This window comes from Oryx dammah, unplaced genomic scaffold, assembly GCF_014754425.2.
Source record: "Oryx dammah isolate SB20612 unplaced genomic scaffold, SCBI_Odam_1.1 HiC_scaffold_393, whole genome shotgun sequence".
Classification (NCBI taxonomy): domain Eukaryota; kingdom Metazoa; phylum Chordata; class Mammalia; order Artiodactyla; family Bovidae; genus Oryx; species Oryx dammah.
The window spans coordinates 1-11865 of record NW_024070555.1 but is presented as its reverse complement, the minus strand read 5'-3'; the positions used below and the strand labels follow the sequence as shown (position 1 = coordinate 11865).

The following is an 11865-nucleotide window of genomic DNA, read 5'->3' as shown; positions in this document are numbered from 1 at the left end:
GTCTGTATGGTGCTGCAGTTTTAAAAATTTTGAGACAAAATGGGCAAAGCAAATTCTTAGTGTTACCATGGTATGCTCTGAAATGTGCATCCACATCTGCAAAAAACGATGATCTGTAACTGCAAACCTGGCATATATAGGGCATTTCACCAGGCTTATGAGTATCTTTCATGTGCTCTAAGAGAACCTGATCTGTCTCAAAGGACAATTCACAGATTTTACAGACTGCGGAGGGCTCCTGGGGAGTGTGGACACTTTCAGTGGGACACTGCAGCTGGAAGGGAGTAGGAAACTGGCGGTGGCAGTGCTGGCAGGTGGTGCGGTTTTTCCAGCTGTCACCTCTCAGCCTCTCAAGTTCCAAGTGGTGCTTCATGTGATTCATAAACTTGACATTTCTTAGAACTTTCCGGCAGCTGAGGCATTTAAAGGCTGTGTGAGTCTTCGGTTCTGGCTGCCCAACCCCTATATGCTCTCCATAGTAGAAGTCACGAAGTAACACAATCAGATTTCCTCCTGTGGCATCAACAATCTTGTTTGGACTTGCTAAACTTGGAAAATCAGTTTTTGTCAGTCCATTTCCCCTAAAGGTCTTACAGGCTTGCAATGAACACTGTCCTTTGCCAAAGGTGTTGGACAAGCTTCTCCATGCTGAACATGGCTTAGTGAGGTATGGACATGGTCTGGTGTGCTTTGCTGAGTAGTCACTGGATGAACAATACCTGAAGGGGAAAAACCTAAAGAATGTTCCCCTATCATGCCATCGCTGAGTTTAGGCCTTTTGGGATTTGTGCTCTTTGTTTCCAAAGTGAAAACTCGCTTTGATACATGAGGACTTTTATTCATATCTCCTGCAGAAACTGCTGTTGCTGCTGGATGCTGCAATGAACTTGGGAAGGTAATCAAAGAAGAACATAACTCCTTTGAGAAGCTATTAGGTACTATTTGTGGAGAAATATTTTTATCATCAGCTTGAGACAAAGGTTCAATAATAACAGGACTACCTATTGATCTTGATTCAGAGTCAGAAACCCTCAAGACACTCTTTGCTTCTGATGTAGGAGTCACATGACTAACAGGCTGTAATTTGTGAGCGTTACCTTTCCTGAAGTGACCATACCATTTTCTCCTTGACCAAGAACCTGGGGTGACTCTGTTCAGTGTGTTTGAAATGATTGGTTTTGAAGCTGAGGTCATCCCAACAAAGATCACATCAGCATCTTCATTTACATGTTCCACTCCAACCAAGATCACTTCATCATCATCATCATCTACTTGTTTGGTTTCTCCCTCGCTCTTCCATAGTTCTGGCTCTTGTTCTTCTTCACGTAACATACATGGTGGTTCCATATTGTTAATACACTTTTTCATTCTTACAGGGTGCGGCCACAAGTCCCAGCGCTTCCTTTATACAAACTGCCACCTAAATATAAACATACTACATATTAGTTAAGTACAGAAAAATGTGCAATTTGATTATCTCCAAAACTCTAGGGTTAGTTATAAACACCCTTATCTTACAGACAAAGACACTGAGTGTCAAAGAGACTGAATGACAGCTGAAAAACCTATGACCAGAAGTCTATATCACGCTAGAATCATAGCTTTCTCCCATGTTCACTTTGATGTCTTCTATTTAAAAAAAGAAAGAAAAGAAACAACAACAAAAACAACAATACACCATCACTACTGATCATTAGGTGAAATCACATGTAAAGTACGAGTAGTTTTACAAAAGCACTATGGTACAGTGTTGAGTACATGGACTTTGGAGTCAAAGAAGATTAAATTGGAATTCTAAATTAACCACACACCAGTTGCATCTTCTTGGGCAAATTCATAACTTTTAAACCTGTTTCTGTATCTTAAAGACACACATGCTTATTTCTTAGATTTAAGGTTAACAGCTCTTTTTGAAAGGCATCAGCTATTCAATGGCATCTTGTTTTGTAGTAAACTGGGAAGAAAATATCTCTTAAATCCACATTACAACTGATTCACAAATTCTAATTCATAAACCTTAATAAAGAAAATAGGTAGCAAATTCAAAGTAGAAAGTATCTATACACAGTTAACAAACAGCATAATTCAATGTCAAGCACTTTACACAGGCCTAGGAAATAGAGAATGAACTCTCTTGATAATCTCATCCCAATTCCACCCTGATATATCCTAAATTTCTCCCTCTAATCCTGGCTAAACTTAAATCCAATAATGCTTCATCCTTTACTCCACAGGTCTCTTCCCCACACAGCAGGCAAAGTGATGCCAGTATTTCTCTCATACCAATATCAGACAGAGAAATCACACACACACACCACCAATATCCCTTATGACCCCAGGTGAAAGAGTCCTTAACAAAATACTGGGAAACAACACCTAACAACATATATAAAAGATTGTACACCATGATCACATGGGATTTACGGAGGTATGCAAAGTTGGTTCATTATACGAAAATCAATCAACATTATGCCATTTTAAAACAATGAAACAAAAAACACATCTGCCTGCAGAAAAAGTATTTCCCTGAATCTAGCACCTATGCATTATAGGGGTTACAAAAGCACTTAATAACTAAGAACAGAAGAGAACTTTCTCAATCAAAGGCTACCTGTAAAAGACCCACATGTAACATCATACTTAACAACGAAAAACAGAAAGCTTTCCCTCTCAGATGGGGAACCTAACAAGGAAGTCTATTACACACTTTGGCTCAACAATATACTGGCAGTTCTATAACCAGAGCAATCAGATAACAAAAAGGAATTGTTGCTGTTGTTTCAAAAAAAAAAAAAAACAAAAAAAACAGCCTGCAGAATGGAAAGGAAAATGTCAGACTTTATTGGAGATGACATACTTTTGTATCTAGAAAATCTTGAAGAAATCCACAAGTATTAGAATTAATATAAAGCTGGCAGAATACAAGACAAATATTTTAATAGTCAATTACATTTCTATAGAGTAGCAACAAATGTTCTGAAAACGAAGTTAAGTATATACTTGAATCTACACTAGCATAAAAAGAATACTTAGGAAGTCAGAAAGAGAAAGACAATATATTCTTTTTAATGGCTGCATAATAATCCATTGTGTATATGTACCACAGCTTTCTTATCCATTCATCTGTTGATGGACATCTAGATTGTTTCCATGTCCTGGCTTTTATAAACAGTGCTGCGATGAACATTGGCATACATGTGTCTGTTTCAATTCTGATTTCCTCGCTGTGTATGCCCAGCAGTTGGGTTGCTGGGTCATATGGCAGTTCTATTTGCAACTTTTTAAGGAATCTCCACACTGTTCTCCATAGCGGCTGTCCTACTTTGCATTCCCACCAAGAGTATAAGAGGGTTCCCTTTACTCCGCACCCTCTCCAGCACTTACTGCTTGCAGACTTTATATGAATCAATTCTAATGAGATGGATGAAACTGGAGCCGATTATACAGAGTGAAGTTAAGCCAGAAAGAAAAACACCAATACAGTGGACGAACACATATATATATGGAATTTAGAAAGATGGTCATGATAACCCCGTATGCGAGACAGCAGAAGAGACACAGATGTACAGAACGGACTTTTGGACTCTGAGGGAGAGGGAGAGGGTGGGATAGTTTGGGAGAATGGCACTGAAACATGTACACTATCATGTAAGAAACGAATCGCCATCCTATGTTCGATGCAGGATACAGGATGCTTGGGGCTGGTGCACACGGGTGATCCAGAGAGAGGAGATGGGGTGGGAGGTGGGAGGGGCGGTTCAGGATTGGGAACTCATGTACACCCATGGCGGATTCATGTCAATGTATGGCAAATCCAAAACAGTAACGTAAAGTAAAATAAAGTAAAAATAAAAATAAAAAAGAAAGACAAATATGATATGGTATCACTTACCATACACACTATCAAAGGAATGCTCAAAGTCTCCAAATCATCAACAGCAAGTGAACCAAGAATTTCTAGATGATCAAGCAGGATTTAGAAAAGGCAGAGGAACTAGGAAGCAAATTGCCAACATCCACTAGATCACAGAAAAAGCAAGAAAATTCCAGCAAAACATGCAGTTCTCCTTCACTGAGTACACTAGAGCCTTGGACTGTGTGGGTCACAACAGACTGGAAAATGCTTAAGGAAACACCAACACCAAAACACCTTATCTGCTGCCTGAGAAATCTGTATGCAGTTCAAGAAGCAACAGTTAGAATTAGACGTGGAACAATGGACTGGTCCTAAATTGGTGGAAAGGAGTAATTCAACGCTGTATATTGCCACTTTGCTTATTGAATTTATATGCAGAGTACATCATACGAAAGGCTGGATTCGATGAAGCAGTGCCCAGAATCAAGATAGCCAGGAGAAATATCAATCACAGATATGCCTATGAGATGTGCATATGACAACCTCATATATGAGGACCATTTGTCAGAAAGTGAGGAGGAACCAAAGAGTCTGTACTGATGAAAGTGAAAGTGGACAGTGAAAAAGTTGGCTTAGAACTCAACATTCAAGAAACAAAGGTCATGGCATCCGGTCCCATCACTTCATGCTGAATAGAAAGGCAAGCAGTGGAAACACTGACAGATTTCACTTTCCTCAACTCCAGAATCACTCCAGATGCTGAATGCAGCCATGGAATCCAAGGACACTTGCTCCTTGGCAGAAAAGCTATGACAAACCCAGAGAGCACTTTTAAAAGCAGAGACATTATCTATCTATCGACAAAGGCCCATCCAGTCAAAGCTATGGCTTTTCCCACAGTCATGGATGGGTGTCAGAACTGGACCATAAAGAAATTGAAAGCCAAAGAATCGATGCTTTTGAACGGTGGTGCTGGCAAAGACTCTTGAGAGTCTCCTGGATCACCAGAAGATCAGCCAGTCAATCCTAAAGAAAATCAGTCCTGAATATTCATTGGCAGGACTGATGCTGAAGCTCCAACAGTGTGGCTGCCTGCTACGAAGAACTGATGCACTGGAAAAGACGCTAACCCTGGGAAAGACTGAAGGCAGGAGTAGAAAGGGATGACAGAGGATGAGACGGTTGGATGGCATCACTGACTCAATGCACATGACTCTGAGCAAGCTGGTGGGGAGCTGGTGATGAATAGAGAAGCTTGTGGTGCTGTAGTCCATGGGGTCACAAAGAGTCGGACACGACTGAGCGACTCAACTGAACTGAACTGAATAATGCTTACAAGATCCAACCACTATAGCTGAGTCCTGGCTCCAGCGCTCTGAAGTATTCAAAATGTTGGAACAAGTCTGATACAGCCAGTCTGTCACACATTCCACAGAACTCCCTAAATATCCTAAATTTCTAAGTGGTGACACTGCACTTGGTCTAGTCTAGTACGCTGAGGCATTAACCGTAAAGCTCGGAGACCAGCGGCTACATTTCTTTATTAAATTTGGAAATATGTCCCCAAGGTCTGAAGACACGTCTGAAGCATCTGCCACCACCTCAGAAAGCCAGATCGTAGCTCAGAAATCTCCCCTACATTCTCCTTTCCCATTCCGTCCGGCATATCACCCACCTGTAGCATTCTGTTCCTGACTTGGGAAAGATTCTCTGTTCTTCCAGTCTTCACTGAATTCGACGAGTGCCCAGCCATTGTCCACATTTTGAGCTGCCTGCTGACTGACTGGGAACATTTAAGGAATGGAAATGAGAGGATGAAGACAGGCCTGCACTGAAATTTATTAAGTTCCATAGAGGGAACCTACACTTCCTTTTAGCTAAGCTGTGTGTTGTTAGTGGTTTGAATCCTATTGACCTGATCATCTGAGAGATGAGCATTTTCTCTCTGAAACTGGCACTAAAGCCTTCTCTATGATTTCACTTTGGTGCCCCTCTTCTCCACAGCGTAAGCATTTCTGTCTTGGAGCATGCATTAAACCATAATGTGATACACATGATAAGCAAACTGCTAAAAGACCGACCAGACAAAATATATATTCTATATATGCATCCTAGAAAATCAGCTCATTATAAAATTTTCAAAATGGTAAGTGGTCTGCCAGGGTCCAGCCCCTGAAGGATCCAGGGGAAACTGAAGGAAAAACGGTGTCAGCAGATGATTTAGAGACATAAGGAAAGAATACTGTAGATAAGAAAATATAGGAGAGAAAGAGGCTGATATTCCTTGGTTTGCATAAAAAGCCAATAAAGCTTTGCAACAAGAAGTTTGCCCTGTTCACGGAGGCCACAGGTGCCTTCCCGGTCTCCCAAGGGAGTGAAGACGCAGAACGTCTTCCCGTTCAGGTCTTAGAAACCCGGGCAGATAAGTGAATGCAAGGAGCCTCTATGCTCCAAGGGATCAGCCTGATAAAAAGAGGGAGGGAGAGGGAGAGAGAGAATGATTGATACGGGGAGACTAAGCTGCTTTGGTGAGCAAGGCCCAATAGCTTTATTTTTAAAAGGTACTTTTATACCTTGTCTTATACTTCGAGGGAAATGAAAGATGCAGTCATACAGAGTCAGCCCAGACATTACATCTGTTTTGATTTTATCAAAACCAGGATTTTTTGGGAAACCTTTCCCGTAAACAATATTGTGTACATTCTCTTCTGGCCTTGGAGGCCTGTGAGCATTTTGACCCTCTTTTGATAAAGGCTGCTCAACTGGAAAATTTATTTCCCTTGAAATGTTTTTTCTTTATATTTCTAATCTATGGGAGCCTCAGAAAGTATTAAACAAGTTACATTTCTCATGGAGCAAAGGTGCAGTGAGTTACAAGAAAGAATTAATTAGCTCAAAAGTCTGATGTGGTTAATTTCAAGGCTACACTGGTTTTTCTTACTTTCCAACTATCTTAACTAATGCACTCCCAGGTGCACAGTGGATAAGAGATATGAGAACTTAGCAACAAGCATCCGTCCAATAATGAAATCCTACACCAGCGCTACTCTAATAACTTTTAACTCTTTAAAAGGCTCTATGTTTTATGCTTTCTGTGCCTCTCACAGTTGGGAGGTTGTAAATAATCATATGCATAGCTGCAAGAGTCTGGATAGACCTGCCAAGCAAGCTAGAATGCTAACAGAGGGGGTTTGATTTGAAATATTCCTCTCATATCCAAGAGACTTATTAGCTATAGCCTTAAGTTGATTTTCTCCAGAAAGAGGTGGTCAGAGGAGTTGGTGAAAGTCATGAAATAGTAAAACAGACAGATTCTGGTTTTAGGGTAGATGCTAAAGAAAGCCGAGGGAGCCCATTGATTCCTGAAGCCTTGCTTAACAGTTCTATTCCACATGACCTTGTCATGGGTGGGATCTCCCATGGTGGCTCCCGGCAGCAGTCCTTGAGTAAGACCTGATGACAATTTTGTCACACTCTGTCCTAAATTCACCTGGCAATTGGGGAAGCTATAAGTGTCTGCTAATTTTCTTTACACAGAAGGAAAAAACTGCTCATACTTTTCTGAGTGTATGTGGTTTTGAAATGAGGCATTCTCTCAGAGTCTGTTACCCTCCATAGACTTGAGAGACAACGTGCTACTGTAACCAAATAACCATGCACCAAACATCCTTAGGCCAAGCAATACTGAAACACTGGAGTTTAAAGCAGAGTTACGCTTTATTGCAGAGCCATGCACAGATATATATGGCATATGCCTTTAAAAATCGCAATCTACCTACAGAAACAAAAGACCTATATATAGAAAACTATAAAACACTGATGAATGACAAAAATAAATGGAGAAATAGGCCAGATTCATGGAATGGAAGGATCAATATAGTGAAAATGAATATACTACCCAAGCAATCTATAGCTTGAATACAATCCCTATTAAGATACCAAGGGTAATTTTCAATGAACTGGAACCAGTAATTTCACAATTTGTATGGAAATCCAAAAAGCCTGCAATAGCCAAAGCAATCTTGAGAAAGATTAATGGCACTGCAGAAATCAGCCTGCCTGACTTCAAGCTATACTACAAAGCAACAGTCAGCAATACAGTATGGTACTGGCACAAAGACAGAAACATAGATCAATGGAACAAAATAGAAAGCCCAGAGGTAAATCCACCCCCTATGGACCCCTTATCTTTCACAAAGGAGGCAAGAATATACAGGAGAAAAGACAACCTCTTCAACAAGTGATGCTGGGAAAACTGGTCAACCACTCGTAAAAGAATGAAACCAGAACACTTGCTAACACCATACACAATAAACTCACAATGGATAGAAAATCTAAACGTAAGACCACAAACTATAACACTCCTAGAGGAAAACAAAGGCGAAACACTCTCTGGTGTCAATCACAGCAGGATCCTTTATGACCCACCTCCCAGAATAATGGGAATAAAGGAAAACTAAAAAAAAAAAGAGGGGAGGGGGATCTAATTAATCTTATAAGCTTTCGGACAACAGAGGAAACTATAAGCAAGGTGAAAAGACAGAATTCATTATAAGAGAAAATAATAGCAAATGAAGCAACTGACAAAGAATTAGTCTCAAAAATATACAAGCAACACCTGCAGCTCAACTCCAGAAAATAAGCGACCCAAGCAAAAAAATCGGCCAAAGAACTAAACAGACATTTCTCCAAAAAGACATAGAGATGGCTAACAAACACATGAAAAGGTGATCAATATCATTCATAATCAGAGAAATGCAAATCAAAACCACAATGAGGTACCCTCTATTTATTGTCTAAAAACAATAAATGTTGGAGAAGGCGCAGAGAAAAAGGAACCCTCTCAATGTGAATTCAAACTAGTACAGCCACTATGGGGAACAACATAAAGATTCCTTAAAAACCTGGAAATAGAATTGCCATACAACCCAGCAATCCCTCTGCTGGGCATACACACTGAGGAAACCAGAATTACAAGACATATGTGCCCCAGTGTTCATCACAGCACTGTTTACAATAGATAGGACATGGAAGCAACCTAGATGTCCATCAGTTGGTGAATGGAGATGAAAGTTGTGATACATATAGATAGTGGAATATTACTCACCTATTAAAAAGAATGCATTTGAATCAGTTCTAATGAGGTGGATGAAACTGGAGCCTATTACGCTTGTAAGTCAGAAAGAAAAATTAATGCATATATATGGAATTTAGAAAGGTGGTAACAAGGACCCTATATGCGAGACAGCAAAAGAGAAACAGATGTGATGAACAGACTTTGGGTAGGACTCTGTGGGAGAAGGCAAAGGTGAGATGCTTTAAGAGAATAGCACTGAAAGATGCTATATTATCATATATGAAATAGATTATCATATCACATATATTATCATATATGAAATAGATTGCCAGTCCAGGTTCCATGCATGAGACATGGTGCTCAGGGGATGACCCTGAGGGATGAGATGGGGAGGGAGGTGGAGGGAGGGTCCGGATGGGGAACGCATGTACATCCATGGATGATTCATGTGATCCTATGGCAAAACCCACCACAATAATGTAAAAGTGATTAACCTCCAATTACAATAAAAATTTTTAAGAAGAAGTAAAAAATAGAAAGATTAGAAAATATTTTAACAGAGTGATAAGAAAAACACAGCTTGTCAGAATTCGTGAGATGCATGTCTAGAAGTGCTTATAATTTTTAAACGCTTGTATTAAAAAATAATGCAAGCCTAAGCCAATGGCAGGGATAAAAATCACAAACTCCCTCAAAGCTTTCAGCAAAGGCCATATATAGGAAATGTAAAGGAGGCGTGTGATTAGCTGTTGCAAACTCATTGCTGTCAGATATTGTTTTCTGGAGGTAAGGAGGTGGTCAGCTAACTGTGTTCCTGTAATCCTCTGGAGGAAGAAATGGCAACCCAGTACAGTATTCTTACCTGGAGAATCCCTGGGAGCCCGGTGGGCTGCCGTCTATGGGGTTGCACAGAGTCGGACATGACTGACGTGGCTTAGCAGCATCAGCAGTCCTCAACAGAAACAAATATTATCCCTTATTCCCTGAAAGGAGATTCCCAAGATTGACTTTGAGGGGGGTCTCTGTGTAGCCTGGTTATCCTGTCTGGGAGCATTCATCTAGCACCCAGTCTTGTTACTTCCAGAAGTGCCCAGTCCCAGCTGGAAGAGGCAGTTCTCAGTTCTCTGTGCCCTCCTCTTGCCAGGTCCCCCATACCCTGCCCAGCCACCTTCTATGAGGGAGCCAGGTACCCAGCATGAAGCTGGCTTTCAGCCTCCTCAGTCTACCCAAATGGGGAGCTGGGTTCTGTACACTGTGACCCATGGGGATTGCCACAACTCTTTGGACATGGAAGTGGGGATGGCACACGTTGGCCATTGCTTTGAAACCTGGGCCAGGTCAGTGAGTGGATCCAGCAAGGGCTCTGGGACTCTGTAAGACACAGCCTGTCTTCAAGCTTGCCCAAGCTCCACAGTTCATTACCCAGCCCAGGGCCCAAGGGCCTGGAGGGCTCTGTGGGAAGGCTGTAATATACCTTTCAGTACATTCTGCTGAGAGGCTTTCTGTTGGTGGTGCTGGGTTTTGTAACTTCCCTAATGGTCTTGGGTTGAGGCCTGCAGCTACATTTTTCACCCTGCTTCTAGTATAATATCACCCTTGGTGAGCTTATTGTACCTGTGAGTAAAAGTTGGTAACTTGGGCCATCATGGGCCATTTCCGCTAGCCTGATGACCAAATTCTACTTGTGTCTATAACATAGGGATTTCAAGTTAACAATGTCATGTGATGTAAAAACTTTCAGCTTCCTCTAACTGAAGTATTTAACTTAACATAATGCCCCCAAGGACATATACTGCAAACGGGGCTACAATTTATTTATTCACTGCTGGAATTATAGTTGACATGTAATGTATTTCTAACAATTATTTTTGGACTGTAGTCATATTACAGTGTTGCTTTAGATTCTGCTGTACGTATGTCAAAGTGAATCAATTTTAAGTGTACATACATCCCATCAGTTTTGGATTTCCTTCCCATTTAGGTCACCACAGAGGAAAGTCGAATCCCGTTGTTCTTTTACTTTTCTCAAAACTTAGTTTTTTTTTTTTTTTTAATGTAACTGGAAGTTAATTCCTATACAATATTGTAATAGTTTCTGCCATGCATCAACACCAATAAGCCAAAAATATAAAGTGGTTCCACCCATCCCGAACCGCTCCCACATCCCTTCCTACGCTATTCTTCTGGGTTGTTCCAGAGCACTTGCTTTACATGCACTGCTTTGTGCAGATGAAAACCTGAAAGATGATTTTTCTCTATTTCCCACGTGAGAACATGGGTGCAGATGTTTCTGCCTAAAATAGGAAACCTGTATTTCATGTTTGAAAAGCTACTGGTATAATTTCCTTTATCATATATGGAATCTTGTCTGTTTCACATAGGGATATCTGTGCACATGTTTTGCTACATGATGGGGAATTCTATATATTTCAGATATGAAAATTTGAGCATACACTTCCCTGCTTGAATTCTGAAATTATATACATTTCCTATATGAAAATCTCAATGATATTTTACTGACATGAAGTATGTAATTAAGATCTGGGGAAGCAATATGGAATTGGAATTATTTCTGTTTCATAAATGAAATTCTGGACACCACTGTCTCTTTGTGAAATACTTAACTCCATATTTCTCATGTATAAAATAAGGACTGTCCACTGTGATATATAGAGTTCTTTAAGAAAACTCAAGGCTGCCAATAGAATTGACTATTCGCTCCAGTCAATACCTAAGGATAGGGCCCTTTGCCCTGTCTTTATGAGAGAGCAGAAGCCTACCTTTAAAAGGTAACTAAGTTAGCAACCTCAGATATTTCACATGGACCAACACCCCGTTCCCACTTTGTGTAAAACTGTCATTTTCTGACTCTATAGAATTCCCATGATTCCCCCTCCATATTCCCTAATCTCCTTTTAAAACCCCAGTCCTC

The 11865-nt window shown here is 40.6% G+C and overlaps 1 pseudogene; it reads right to left on the bottom strand.

The window, feature by feature from the left end:
• Positions 1–62: 62 nt before the first annotated feature.
• On the bottom strand, positions 63–1347 carry LOC120859269 (annotated as a pseudogene).
• Between the last annotated feature and the right edge of the window lie 10518 nt (positions 1348–11865).